Source organism: Triturus cristatus, chromosome 7 (assembly GCF_964204655.1).
Source record: "Triturus cristatus chromosome 7, aTriCri1.1, whole genome shotgun sequence".
NCBI lineage: Eukaryota > Metazoa > Chordata > Amphibia > Caudata > Salamandridae > Triturus > Triturus cristatus.
This window is the reverse complement of record NC_140590.1, coordinates 858,317,316-858,330,943: the sequence shown is the minus strand read 5'-3', so window position 1 is coordinate 858,330,943 and position 13,628 is coordinate 858,317,316. Positions and strand designations below refer to the sequence as shown.

General features: G+C 41.4%; 2 pseudogenes; both read left to right on the top strand.

Moving 5' to 3' along the window:
• The first annotated feature begins 506 nt into the window (after positions 1-506).
• Positions 507-3,824, top strand: LOC146810743 (protocadherin gamma-A6 pseudogene; annotated as a pseudogene).
• Positions 3,825-5,042: 1,218 nt separating this feature from the next.
• On the top strand, positions 5,043-9,716 carry LOC146810742 (protocadherin gamma-B1 pseudogene; annotated as a pseudogene).
• The last annotated feature ends 3,912 nt before the right edge of the window (positions 9,717-13,628 follow it).

Sequence of the window (13,628 nt, the reverse complement as noted above, 5' to 3'; positions counted from 1 at the left end):
TTCACCTCCTCGTCGCCATTGTAATGTTGCCCCTTCCTTCCTGATGTGTCCCCCCACAGAAGACAACTCTCGTAGGTATGGTTGAAGGGTTTATTCTAGATATACGATTCACAGCAGGAGCGCCGATCCGGAGCTCCGTTCGTTATTCAAATCGGCGCGCTAATGCCGATCCTAAAATGGCCGCCACCGGAAATCCGGTGACGTCACGCGCCGTGCGCGCTGCGGACTAGACCGCAACACCACAACGCTTAGCGTCGCTGTTTACCAACTAGAGAAATAGATGGACGGTTTCTGCAGATCATGTGGTTCATTATTTAGTGCAGATGCGTCCGAGACATCCTATCACACGCAGTGCTCGGCGAGATCTTCTTCAGTGAGGTTTAAGCCTACTTTATTCAGACACCTTGTGTGGAGTACTCGTAATCAGGAGGGCTCGTTTGTTTGCAATGACTCAGTCACCCAGTCGCTATTACTCTGGGGCTCAGACAACTGGACATTGTCACTACATGGCTCGTTCTCCAAGACTCTGTGACTCCGGGACTCAGACACCGAGGCGATGTTGCTCCCAGGATCAGACACCGAGGCGCTGTTACTCCGGGGCTCAGACACCGAGGCGCTGTTACTCCGGGGCTCAGATACCGAGGTGCTGTTACTCCGGGGCTCAGATACCGAGGTGCTGTTACTCCGGGGCTCAGACACCGAGGCGCTGTTACTCCGGGGCTTTGGCATCGAGGCGCTGTGACTCCGGGGCTCCTCTGCTGCTTCTTGTTGCTTTGCTGACAGTCTGTGGAGCCGCTTCCGGGCAGCTGCGTTATTCCATCCCCGAGGAGATGAGGAAAGGCTCTTTTGTCGGGAATGTGGCTCTGGATCTGGGGATGGATACAAAGGAGTTATCAGAGGGAGGAGCCCGGATTGTGTCCAGAGGTAGGAAGCAGTATTTTTATCTAAATTTAAACAACGGACATGTTTACGTTAATGAAAGGATTGACAGAGAAAGCCTGTGTGGACGCGTTTTTCAGTGTCTGATAAATATAGAGATTTTTTCTGAGAAGAAAATGAAAGTGTATTCAGTCGAAGTAGAAATTCAAGACATTAATGACAATGCGCCCACATTTATCACTCACCAGCTTTCATTACAAATCATTGAAAACACCACACCGGGAACACGTTTTTTGCTGCCAGAAGCTCAGGATGCAGATGAAGGAAATAATTCTCTTGAAAACTACCAGCTCAGCGCAAATGAACACTTCACCCTGGATGTAACAATGAAAGAAGGTGGCACTAAGTATGCAAAACTGGTCCTAGAGAAACCTCTAGATCGGGAGGAACAGGATGTTCATCAACTGATTCTCACTGCTACAGACGGAGGGGACCCAGTCAGATCAGGCACAATGCAGATTAATATCAATGTGCAGGATGTGAATGACAATGTCCCAGTGTTTGACCAGTCTCTCTATAAATTTACTGTGCAAGAAGATGTGCCCAAGGGGGCTGTTGTGGGCAGCGTCAGAGCCACTGACATTGACCAGGCATCAAATGCGGAAGTACGCTATTCATTCCACAAAATTACGGACGTCGCATTAAAGAAATTTAAACTGGAGTCTATCACCGGAGAAATATCGCTGACTGATGAGTTAGATTTCGAAGAATCAGAATTGTACGAATTTGAGGTCCAGGGAAGCGATGCAAGCTTTTCATCGCGCTGCAACGTTTTGATCGAGGTCATTAATATCAATGATAACAGCCCAGAGATTTTGATATCATCTGCTCTGAGACAAGTTTCAGAAAACAGCACATCAGGCACCGTCGTTACTGTTCTGGAAATATTTGATCGAGATTCTGGAGTCAACGGTGTGGTTCATTGCTTCCTTCCTCCTCACCTTCCCTTTCAGGTACAGAAGTTCGTCGGGAGCTATTACAGTTTAATAACTGACAGTGCTTTGGACAGGGAGCAGGTATCTCAATATAACATAACGGTTACAGCCACAGACAGTGGCACGCCCCCACTGTCTAGAACCAGAACCATAAGCCTTGAGATTACGGATGAAAATGACAACCGACCAGTATTTAAACAAACCTCATATGGTGCCTACGTTATGGAAAACATTCCTTCTAGAACGTCCATTTTTTGTACAGAGGCAAGCGATTTGGATTGGGAGAATAATGCTAAGATCAAATACTCCGTCATTGATGGACCTATTGGAAATGATCCACTTTCTTCCTATATTTCTATCAATCCTGAATCTGGTGTCATTTATGCACTTCAGTCATTCGACTTTGAAAAGTTCAAAGAGTTTCAGATTATAGTGGAGGCTCAAGATGGCGGCTCACCGCCCCTTTCCAGTAATGTGACAGTGGCATTCTTCATACTGGATCAGAATGACAACACCCCTGAGATATTGTACCCATCGCCCCCCACAGATGGCTCCTCTGGGGTGGAGATGGCTCCTCGCTCCTCTGAACCAGGTTATCTGATCACTAAAGTCATCGCAGTCGATGCTGATTCCGGGCAGAATTCCTGGCTCTCCTACCAGCTGCTGAGGTCCACAGACCAGGGACTGTTTACTGTAGGTCCTCACACTGGAGAAATCAGGACAGCCCGCTCCATTATGGAAAAAGATGCCACAAAACAATTCCTGGTGGTCCTAGTGAAGGACAGTGGGCAGACCCCTCTCTCTTCTACAGTTACAGTTACCATAGTGTTAGCAGACAGCATGCCGGAAATGCTTCATGATATAAGTGACCCTTCAGCTTCCGCAGACATGGAGTCAAACCTCACACTGTATCTGGTGATCGCTGTTGCTGTGGTTTCCTTGTTGTTCCTTTTCCTGATCCTTCTTGTGTTGGCCATCAGGATTCATCACTGGAGGGAATCCCAGCTCTGTGAGTCATCAGTTGCTAATTTCAGTTCTCTTCCTGACTCTCAGTTCGTGGGTATTGATGGTGTCAAGGCTTTTCTACAGATCTATTCTCACGATGTCTATTTAACAGACACGGGGAGCAGCAAGCAGATGTTCCATAATTCAGGGGACTCCAACACCCTTCCCGGAAACCAGAATCATGAAAATGAGGCACCTCTCCTCGTTGAAGATTTTTTAGGGATCTGTAAAGAGGATCATCTGATCGTTCCGGTAAGTACCCTTTTTGTTTTCTCAATTCATTGGATTTAAATAAATGTTGAGTGCGAACTGCAGACTGGTATGCAATTCTGGCTGTAACTTGTAATTGAAAACAGAACAAATGTTCCTTTTTTCGTACAAAGCTACACTTTTAATTTTAACATGTTTATGGCTGTCAAAAATGGAAAAGAAGACCCTGAATCTTAACCTGTCTCCTAAATTATAAGACCTTATAGTACTTTCATATCTTAATTTTTTTTTTAAATATCAAATTTTTCGTTAAAATCTGAAGTAGTTAAATACTGTAGGAACTTGTATCACAAGAGCAACATTGTCAGACTATGTAGACGTTTTTCATGGTATCTTCATCGGTCCCTGCCCTGGGTAACATCCTGTTTAAATAGTACAGTCCTTTCAGGGAGGCTGTTAGATATGAACTGTGGAAGGTAAACGAAAATAAAACATGTTTACAATTCTAAGCATGTGGCATTGGCGATTAAACCCCGATAAGATATGTCATTGCTTTTTTGTGTATTATAGAAGCCCCCCGAATAAATAAAACCAAAATTGCTCTTTATTGCTTAACTGTTTGCTTACAGTCAGTTGGCCGTTTTACTTAGCACAATTAATTGCTGTGTTTTCCTTCTTTAGCTTTTCATTTCTGCTGAAAGCTCCTTGAAACAGACAATTTTAGAAAATATTTAAGATAACACCAATGTAATTCTTTCACGTTTCTTCGGTTCTTAGATTTTATACTTTTTTTTGTTTTTAATTATGTGATTGTTGTCTCCGCCGCAAATGTCTTCAGTTATAACAAAAAGACGATTGGCAATTGAAGTCAAAATCAGGTTAACGTTTAGTGAAAATTTTAAATCCCAGTAAGATCTTCAGTGGATAACTACCGACCCATCTCCCAGGCTTGTGGAGAGGTGTTATGTTTTTTATGCAAGCTTTAAGAACGGAACATTTTCAAACCGGACATTGCATGCGAGTGGGCCCTATATTCCCCGAGCCAGCCCAGCTCCTCTTTGGCTGTGTGCCCCCACCGTCATTGGTTTCTTATAAACTGATAGCGTCAGTTTTGCAATCTCCACATTATGTTGCATTTTACGACATTGATCTTTCTGTGCACTAAGCGCACTAAATAAAGTTTATCGCTAACACAACGTTGCCTCCCAGTTTACTTTAGACGCGCTGAAAGGCGATGCACAAAAACAGCATATCTGGAAATGTGTGTGCATGGTGATAAAGGGAGTTGCTCGGTTCGTGCTGTGGATGTGAAACGTGCGTCTAGTATGTTCATGAGCAGGGGCGCAACCATAGCCAAATTTCGGGGGGGGGGGGGGGGGTCTAAGAAAAATAGAGTGGAGATGCAGGGGCTCTCGAAAGGGTGAAATAACGACAAAGCCTCATTTACAAGCGAATGGTCTGTTAAAGACCTGTGAAGTACTCGGGTGCGACTGTGTGCGTACCCGGGAAGCTGTCTGAGCCCGGGCTGCCACACACTGGTGCCACACAAGGGGGGGGGGGGGGAGATGGGGGGGGGGGAGAAAGCCCTTTGATCACAATGGGCGTTGCGCGCCTGTCCGTGAGTAACAGTGGTGATAGCTCCTTGCCGTATTTAACTACGCGCAGTTTCCAGAAAGGGAGTTATTACAGTTTTTTCGTTGTTCAGCTTCCATACATTTACACAAGGGGGCACTGTTGTACAAGGTGCCAGAGCCGAAGAAAATAACCTTTGAGGGCAGTGCTTTCACTGCACAATCGCACATCAGAGGAGATTCGGCAGGAACGTACTTTTATTCACAACGCTTCCTGTCCGGGATAAACAACCGGGCTTGCTTCTTTGCTCGTGATTGTCGTTTTGTTCGGAGGGACGCGGTTTCTTGCAAATACTCTTTCAAAGGTTGGATGTTTCCGAAGATGAAATCAGAGCGGATGATGCCTCTCACGGCAACCCGCCCCGGAGCAGCGGAGGTGAGAGGCAGACGGCAAGTACTGGCGGCGTTCTTGTTTCTCTGGTTCTGTTCGGGAGTTTCTGGACAGTTACAATATTCAGTCGCAGAAGAAATGAAAAGGGGCTTTGTTATTGGAAACATAGCAAACGATTTGGGGTTGAATGCAAAGCATTTGCCCTACAGGAACCCCCGTGTCATTTCGGCTACAGAGAATCGATATTTTACTATTAATGCAGAATCCGGGGACATTGTCGTGAATGACAGAATAGACAGGGAGGAAATATGCGGTGAAGTAGTCACGTGCTCCATCACCTTTGAGACGGTCGTGGAGAACCCCATGAATGTTTTTGATGTCCAAGTCGTCATTCTGGACATCAACGACAATTCTCCAGGATTTCTGAAGAGCTCCCTTGTTGTAGAAATCGTCGAGACCACGTTGCCGGGAGCGCGCATTGCTCTTGGGTTTGCCAGAGACCCCGATATTGGCATTAACGCCCTGCAGGGCTACAGACTGAGCAATGACCAGCACTTCAAGCTCGAAGAGACCAGGAGCCGCGAGGGCTACACACTGGCAGAATTAGTTCTGGAGAAGGGTTTAGACCGTGAAAAACAAAGTCACCACAATTTAATTTTGACCGCATATGACGGGGGCGATCCAGTCAGATCCAGTACCGTGGACATTAATATTAATGTTCTTGACGCCAATGACAATTTCCCAGTGTTCAGTCAGCAGAGCTACAGAGCGAGCGTCAGTGAAGGGGCAGCAATCAACTCAGTGGTGCTTGAAATAAAAGCAACGGACAAGGATGATGGTTCAAATTCAGAAATAAAATACTTTTTCAGCAGCATTTCTGGCAATGCAGCACATGCATTCAATTTGGATGCAGACACTGGAGAAATTAAAGTGAACTCAACACTCGACTTCGAGGAAACAAATTCTTACAAAATGTTAGTGGAGGCGAAGGATGGAGGGGGTCATGTTACCCAGACTATGGTATTTATAGACATCGTTGATGAAAATGACAATGCTCCAGAGATAACATTCACCTCAGTCACCAGCAAAGTCCCAGAGGACTCACTACCAGGCACAGTGGTAGCGCTGATCAATATCCGAGACCGAGATTCTGGACAAAACGGTGAAGTTGTTTGTCACATTCAAGAAAGCTTGCCATTTACATTGACATCTTCATCTGGAAAGATTTACAAACTAGTGACATCAGGTACCCTTGACAGGGAAACCATCCCAAGCTATAATATCACAGTGACTGCCACAGACCAAGGATCTCCTCCTCTGGCCACAAGCCAAACTATCCGGATACAGTTGTCCGACATAAATGACAATGTACCAGTTTTTGATAAGCTTTACTACCAAGCCTATGTGCAAGAGAATAATATAGCCGGTGCTTCAATTTTCCGGGTAAAGGCGTCGGATTATGATATGGACCAAAACGGCCGTATCACATACTCTATGCTGAATAATAACATTGAGACAGTCCCCCTTTCCTCTTACATCTCCATTAATTCCCAGACTGGAGTGATCTATGCCCAGCGCTCCTATGACTACGAGCAGCTCAAGGAGTTTCAGTTCCAGGTCAAGGCTGAGGACTCAGGGTCTCCGCCTCTTAGCAGTAATGTCACAGTCAGTGTGTTTATTGTGGATCGGAACGATAACACGCCTGAAATCCTATATCCTGCACTAGATCACGACAGTCATGTATTGTTCGAAGTAGTTCATCCTTCATCTGAACCAAATTATCTTATCACAAAGTTGGTGGCCGTGGATGCAGATTCTGGGCACAATGCATGGCTCTCCTACCAGCTGCTGGAAGCTCCCGAATCATCTTTCTTTAAAATAGGACTTCACACTGGAGAAATCAGAACATCAAAAGGCTTCCTGGGAAAAGATCATGTGAGAAACAAAGTGATCATCACGGTGAAGGACAACGGTCAGCCACCTCTCTCAGCCACAGTTACTCTAAACATGGTCTTTACAGAAGATCTACAGGAGGCACTTCCCGAATTAAGAAACCAGCCCACTGACCCTGACGAAGAATCACATTTAAAGGTCTATTTAGTTGTTTCTTTAGCTTTAATTTCCTTCTTATTCATTGTAACTCTAATGCTGGCAGTGATTATCAAGTGCAGAAGACCCAAGGGACCCGTGATTTGTGATTCTCTGGTTCCTGCTCTTTATCCCCACATCGACCCACGACTCTCAACTAATTACCAAAACGGGACTCTGCCCTTGCCCTATGCATACGAGGTCGGCGTGGCGCTGGATTCTAAGCAAAATGAGTTCTCTTTTCTCAAACCAAGTCAAGAAATGTCCAAAGACATCCTCTTCTCTGCAAATGACTCGGGCATTGGGAATCAGTCTGTTGAAGGATCCATTTGCAACGAGAGATCCCAAGAGGTGAGTCTCAGTCCTTTTTTATTAGACGTTTTTCGTGTTTCCATTACTCTTTATTTCCCCATTTGCAGATTGTTTGTCTTCCTATTAATTTGCTGTCAATGGCGAAATAGGGGCTGCATACTCAAATTGCACTGTTTCAAAAATCCTGTGATGAAAATGTGGGTGTTGTGTGCATTTATGTGATCGCTGTGAAGTTGTGTATTTGTTTAAATACACAATTTCTCGTTCACTCTTAAGCACGATACATCTATTATTATTTTTTTTTTTTACAATAACAGCACAGATTGTGACTACAATTCCCTAGAAATGTTAGCAGGATACGTCGGTTTTCAGGGATATTGTTTACTGGCAAATGTTTCTTCCAATATTATAACTGATACATCCTTTATGAAATTAACTTAAGATATTATCATTCCTATTGCGCCTATTGTTGTTTTCTGATATTATGCTTTCTGGATTTTATGGGTCTGGTAGCATTTATTGGAACAATTCTTTAATTGCAGGGGTAAAATACCAAAAGAAAACAGTATGACACTGTGGTATCCTATGCATTATGAGTATGTGTGTTGTCTTGGTGGTACTGGGAGGAGGCAGGCCAACACAGCAGATAAAAGTCTATATCAAAAAGGAGACCTCACTTTTTGGAGACAGATGGAATTGGGAAGTGTCTCCAGTGTGATGTGGTTTTGGTGCCCAGGAGAAAGAAGTGCTGGTGATGACAACAGAAGTGGGGAAGGCACAGAAAATAAGATAGGGAAAGTGAGAGACAGCAACAAAGAGCTGTGCCTCCTTGCAAGCGAAGCTACACTGCACATCTATTTTGTAGTATACTTTAATGCTAAAATTGTTTAAAAGAAGTGGTAAGTGGTGGGTCAACTCTACGGTCAAAGAGTGAAGTCACTTAGAAGTTCAACACCCATCACAAAAACTAGATGCACCAAATTCAGTGTTGGAATGTATCTTATCATTGAGTGTGACTTTCTTCTAGTCTGAGACACGGAAGGCTTACAACCAGTGAGAAGGTTGTACTAGCAAAACATAAATGTAAAATTGCTGCATGCCGCATGGCTATGATTTTCTCTTGTTTTGTATTGTTGGTTCTCTCGGTGTCACAAGGTGGTGGATCACTCACATATTTTGTTTGTCCTTTCTCAGTTGTGCAGCTGTGGTGTTCTGCCTATCCTTACTATTAATAAGTTCAGGGTATATGTTAAGCTAGATCATTCCCCTGGTATATTCTCTTTCTTATCTTAGTCATTTTATCTTTCCATGCAGTGACATATAGTGCAAAGATTTTAATCGTGAACGTGTCTTCTCAAGATTTTGTGATTCTTGTGGGTTTATCAAGGCCTTATTTGTACCAACTAACAGTCTTGAAAAAATAGGCTGTGCAAGTTGTTGACCAAAAATATACTTTTTTACTGTTTTGCAGCTAGTACAACCTCTTTGCTCAAAGCAGAATGTCGATATTTCCACCCAACATGTGGCTGTTTTGTATTGTACAATGCTTTTGCCATTGTGATTCGACAAAACTTTCTCCAGTCCACAAAAAATGAGCAAGGCTGATATCGGGGGACTGACATTTTTATTAGAGAGTGAATGAAAAGTAGATGAACAATCCATCTACTATCAATTTAATATCTTGGAAGATGTGACCTGCACTTGAGAGAAAGAAGAGGAAGGCTTTTAACATGAAGAGATCAGTTTGTCCATTTTGAGTTTCAGTGAATGTGTATGTACCTGTATTTGGAAGTACATATGTCTGAGTAGGTATTTCCACCACCTTCCTTATGTACAATAGATAGTTTGTGGTATGGCCTATGGTTAAATGTTTCCTATTTAAACCACCTTTGATTTGTAATTTTTTGCATTTTGTGTAATATAGGTTCGCAATAGATATCAGTTATTTGAAAGTAAAACATTAAATGAAAAGAGGATGCAGTACTCTAAAATGCCTGCAGTTTAAAACAAACATGGCGATGTGAAAATAAATTATTGATGTTAATTTGGATTGCACTTGGTACCCAATCCCAGACATTGGCATAAACCTTCACCATCTGTTAGTGTGTATGTATATTAAGGATGGAATGGAACGGATGTGCCTCAAATTGGTATTTCACAGCTTTGCCTATTCTCTTGAACTTCAGTTCCTTTTCTTGGTTATTTCTATAGACTGTTCTTTTATACAAATGGATGTTCGTATTGGAGTTGGACATGGATCTCTGACGGGCAACATTTTTTACACGAGAATGTCAAATGGTTACCGCTTGTCATGACCACCATAGCACCCAGTCTTCTCCGCAAAGCTGAAAAAAATTTAAATACATGAAAGGTGCGAATTCCAGAATTCAACTTTGTTTTATGTCCATATCAAATGAATTTAGTCATTCAGTGTAGCAGAGTATAACTTTTTCGTGTCCTCACATATAGTCTCCTGAGATACTTTACTTGTCTCTTCTCATGTTTTCTTGGGAAACAACCAAGTTATGTATTATCCTTGAATCAGGCCATCTTTTAAAGGAACATTTTTGCCTCTTTTTAATTTAATAACAGTCAATATTTTACAGCAAAAATAGGATAGTCCGCCACATGACAGTGTCAAAAAATTAGAATGGAAAATAACTTTTGTGTCATACTTGTACTCAGTGACTAACAGCGAAAGACTTAATAGTGAAGAGGTTTGTTCTTGAGAGCTTTAATCACATCCAAAGTCTTCACCAAGCTGTCACTGTTTTTCTTCTTGTAGGTATTGAAAACTGTGTGTGGCATTAGTTTTGTATTTGACTTATGAGTGATTCAAATATACCTTCTCTGTTACTGTCATTAAAAAAAGCAAAGTTTAATGGGGTCTCAAGAAATAATATTGCAAAATATACAGCTATTAGCAGTCGATCGTTAGTTGTCTTTTTGAGAAAAAGACATAGGGCCTGATCAGGATAGCGGTGAGACCGCCACTGACAAGCAATAGGTTGCGGTCTCATCACCATCGGAACCATTTTTACTGCCCGCCACATTACGGTGGCGGGCTGAGGGTTGGCGGTCGAAAAGACCAACTGTCACGCATCCGATGGGCTCCTTGAGCCTGCCGGTGCGGCAGAGGGGATTGTAGTCCCTACCATGGTGGCAGTGCCTGACAGACACTGCCGTAGGGACTACAATGTCCCTTTCCGCTCGCCTTTTGATGGCGGTTAACCCGCCATGAAAAGGCTGGTGGAAAAGGACTTTGGGGGCCTGCAGTGTATCCTCCTCGCCGACTGGCCCTCCGATGTGGGCATTGGACCATTTGTGGGCAATGTCCCTGCACCATGTGGTAGACACCGCATGGTGCCTGCCACGTAGCGCAAAGATATGTAAAGTGACTCCTCTTTGTATTGCAGTGTGTGCTGCAGCCAGCAGCACCCGCCGCAATACAAAAGATAGGCATTGCGACCGCCTTGGTGGCGATTGCATCATAATGCCTCTTACGGGGCCGCCGACAGCCTGTCGGGCAGTCCCGATTTCCTATAGGGTGGTCAGCCCCAAAGTGTTGTTTTAGTAATGTCACGTTTCAGTATCGAAAACCCTAAATGTGATCCTTCTATTCTGGTATTTTTCCTAAATTACAAATAACACAAAGGAAAATGTAAATTAATTAGCAGTTTCCCTCGGAGGTGAGATTGATGTCCTTGTATTTCTATTCATTTATATATGTATTACTTTATGCTCCTAATGAGCTATTCAGTATCAGTATATGCAATGTGGGGAGCATTGTACAGTGATATGTGTAATAATTAGGCCAGTGTTGTATGCCATGTATAGAAGAAAGATGTTGTCAGAGTCGGACGGCAAAAACTAGCTTGTATACTAAGTTGATCAGTGGGCTTTGAAAAGTTTTCCTAAGTCATATGGTACATTTGTGTTGATAGTAGAATCGGAGACATTCATTACAAGATGATCTTATAGTAATTTTGGAAAGTGGACGGAGAGTGTTCATTAAGCGGTAAGCTGTCTGTGCGGAGAAGCTATTGTACATAATAACGTTTTATTTCTGAGACTTAGGTTTGCTGTGCGACAAACATACCATGTTTCCTTTTTCATTTGTATTTAATATAAAATGTGCTTGCAATAATGAAAGGCTAAAGGTTTTTATGAAAATTCTAACTTTCATATGAGTATTACAGCTAAAAATGTACTGTATTTTATAATTTGAAATGCTTCGCAGCAATGCTAGATTGCATTAAGGTAACAGGTGTCATCTAATATCAGCATATCACCAAAATGACTTGGGCAATCTCTTAGTAGAGTAGCAACAACTCAGGTATTTTTACCATCTTACAGAAGCAAACAGTTAGTATAAACCATTTACATGTGGACAGATCTGTCTGTGCCAGATTGCCCAAACAGTATAATGTGACGGTTTACATTTTCGTATTTGTGGAGTGCTTTATGTATAACTAGCCTAGGGCTTCATTGTGCATTATATGTTTTTAATCATGGGGCCTGGTTATGTGTATGCCACACAGAATACTCTGATACTCGCTGTCAGTTGAGTTGGGTGGCCCATCAGGTTTAGAAAGGTTGGTCTCCCTCTTCTTCCACATATAGAAACAATACGACAAAGGCCTGATGGAGTACAGGCCATTGGTGTAAGAACCTCAGACCGCCCACCCTATTGAAAGTGGATGGTGTGATGTTTTTGTTTTTTACTTTTCAAAACCATTTGCACTCAAACATACTCAAAATCAGGGAAAGTTTTGGACTTAGGAGGGGGGGTTATACTTTCTGTTCCTATTCCAATCTAAATAATAGCAAGGAAAGTTGTGGTCATTGGAGGAGTTAGATTTTTCTTTCCACAACAATCTATGCTACAATAGGGAAAGTGTTGGATTTTGGAAAGGATAGATTTACTAATCCAACTCCAATATCAGCAACACCAGGGAAAGTTTTGGACTTTAAAGAGATTAAATGTATTATTCCAATTCTAAACTAAACAACACGAGGAAAAGTGTTGGACTTTAAAGGGGTTAGATTTATGATTACAAATCTAACATTAGCAAAATCAATGAAAGCAATGGACTTTTGAGAGGTTTGTTTTACTATTTCTACTCAAATTTAAGCAACAACAGAAAAAGTGTTGGACTTTAAGAGGGTTATATTTACTCTTTCCTCTCCAAGCTAAATGAAAACATGGAAAGTTTTGGACTTAGGAATGGTTACATATAACATTCCAAATACCAATAATGTTAAAAACCTATATTTATATCCCTAACAACATAACTGTGTAAAAACATATTTAAAATATAAAATGTGTAATATAAAAAAAGAAATAATATGTAAAAGAAAATACAAAAAGATTTTAACAATTTGAAAAAAATCCCATTCAAGAGACATACACTCCCTGCCCTACTACCCGAAAACACAAACCCTTAAAATAATGATAATAAAATATAAATTAAACACTAATAACATTAAAATTATGATAAATTTAAATTAAAACCAACACTATAAAAGACATGTTACAAGTGTTAAGAACACATAATAATCCATTAATAATTAATTTTAAAAAGCAAATAGTTACCTAACAAATAATTGGTGTAAAACATGCTGTGATAAATTACTAATTAAATGTTTAGTATTTAATTAACATAAACAATTATTACTTCCCACCCTGCTGCACCAGAAACCTAATGACCTTCAACTAAAGTATAAATTACTAATTGGACTATAAAAAATAAAATACATTAATATTTACTAATTCACTAAAATAATTAAAATAATCAATAAATCAATTTGCATAATCACCAATTAAATATTTAATTCACTGAAAAATGTAAAATAAAAAAATCGATATTGAAAAAACTTCCCACTATATTCCCCTACAAACCTAACAACCCTCTACTGAATTATAAATTATCCATAAATTATCTTAACCAATTACATTAATAATATTAACATCGACAATTAATATAGTAACTGACGGATATTAAATTAATAAAAAACAATATTTAATACAACTAAGTAGGTAGGTCAGAAATTGCGGCTCACAATGATTGAGGCCTTCAAGGGGGTGGTGGCGTGTGAGCTCAGCAAATCGCCATGTCTAGGATTACTTTTAAATAAAGTAATTTTTTTTTTTTTTTTTACTGCAGCTTGCTTTCC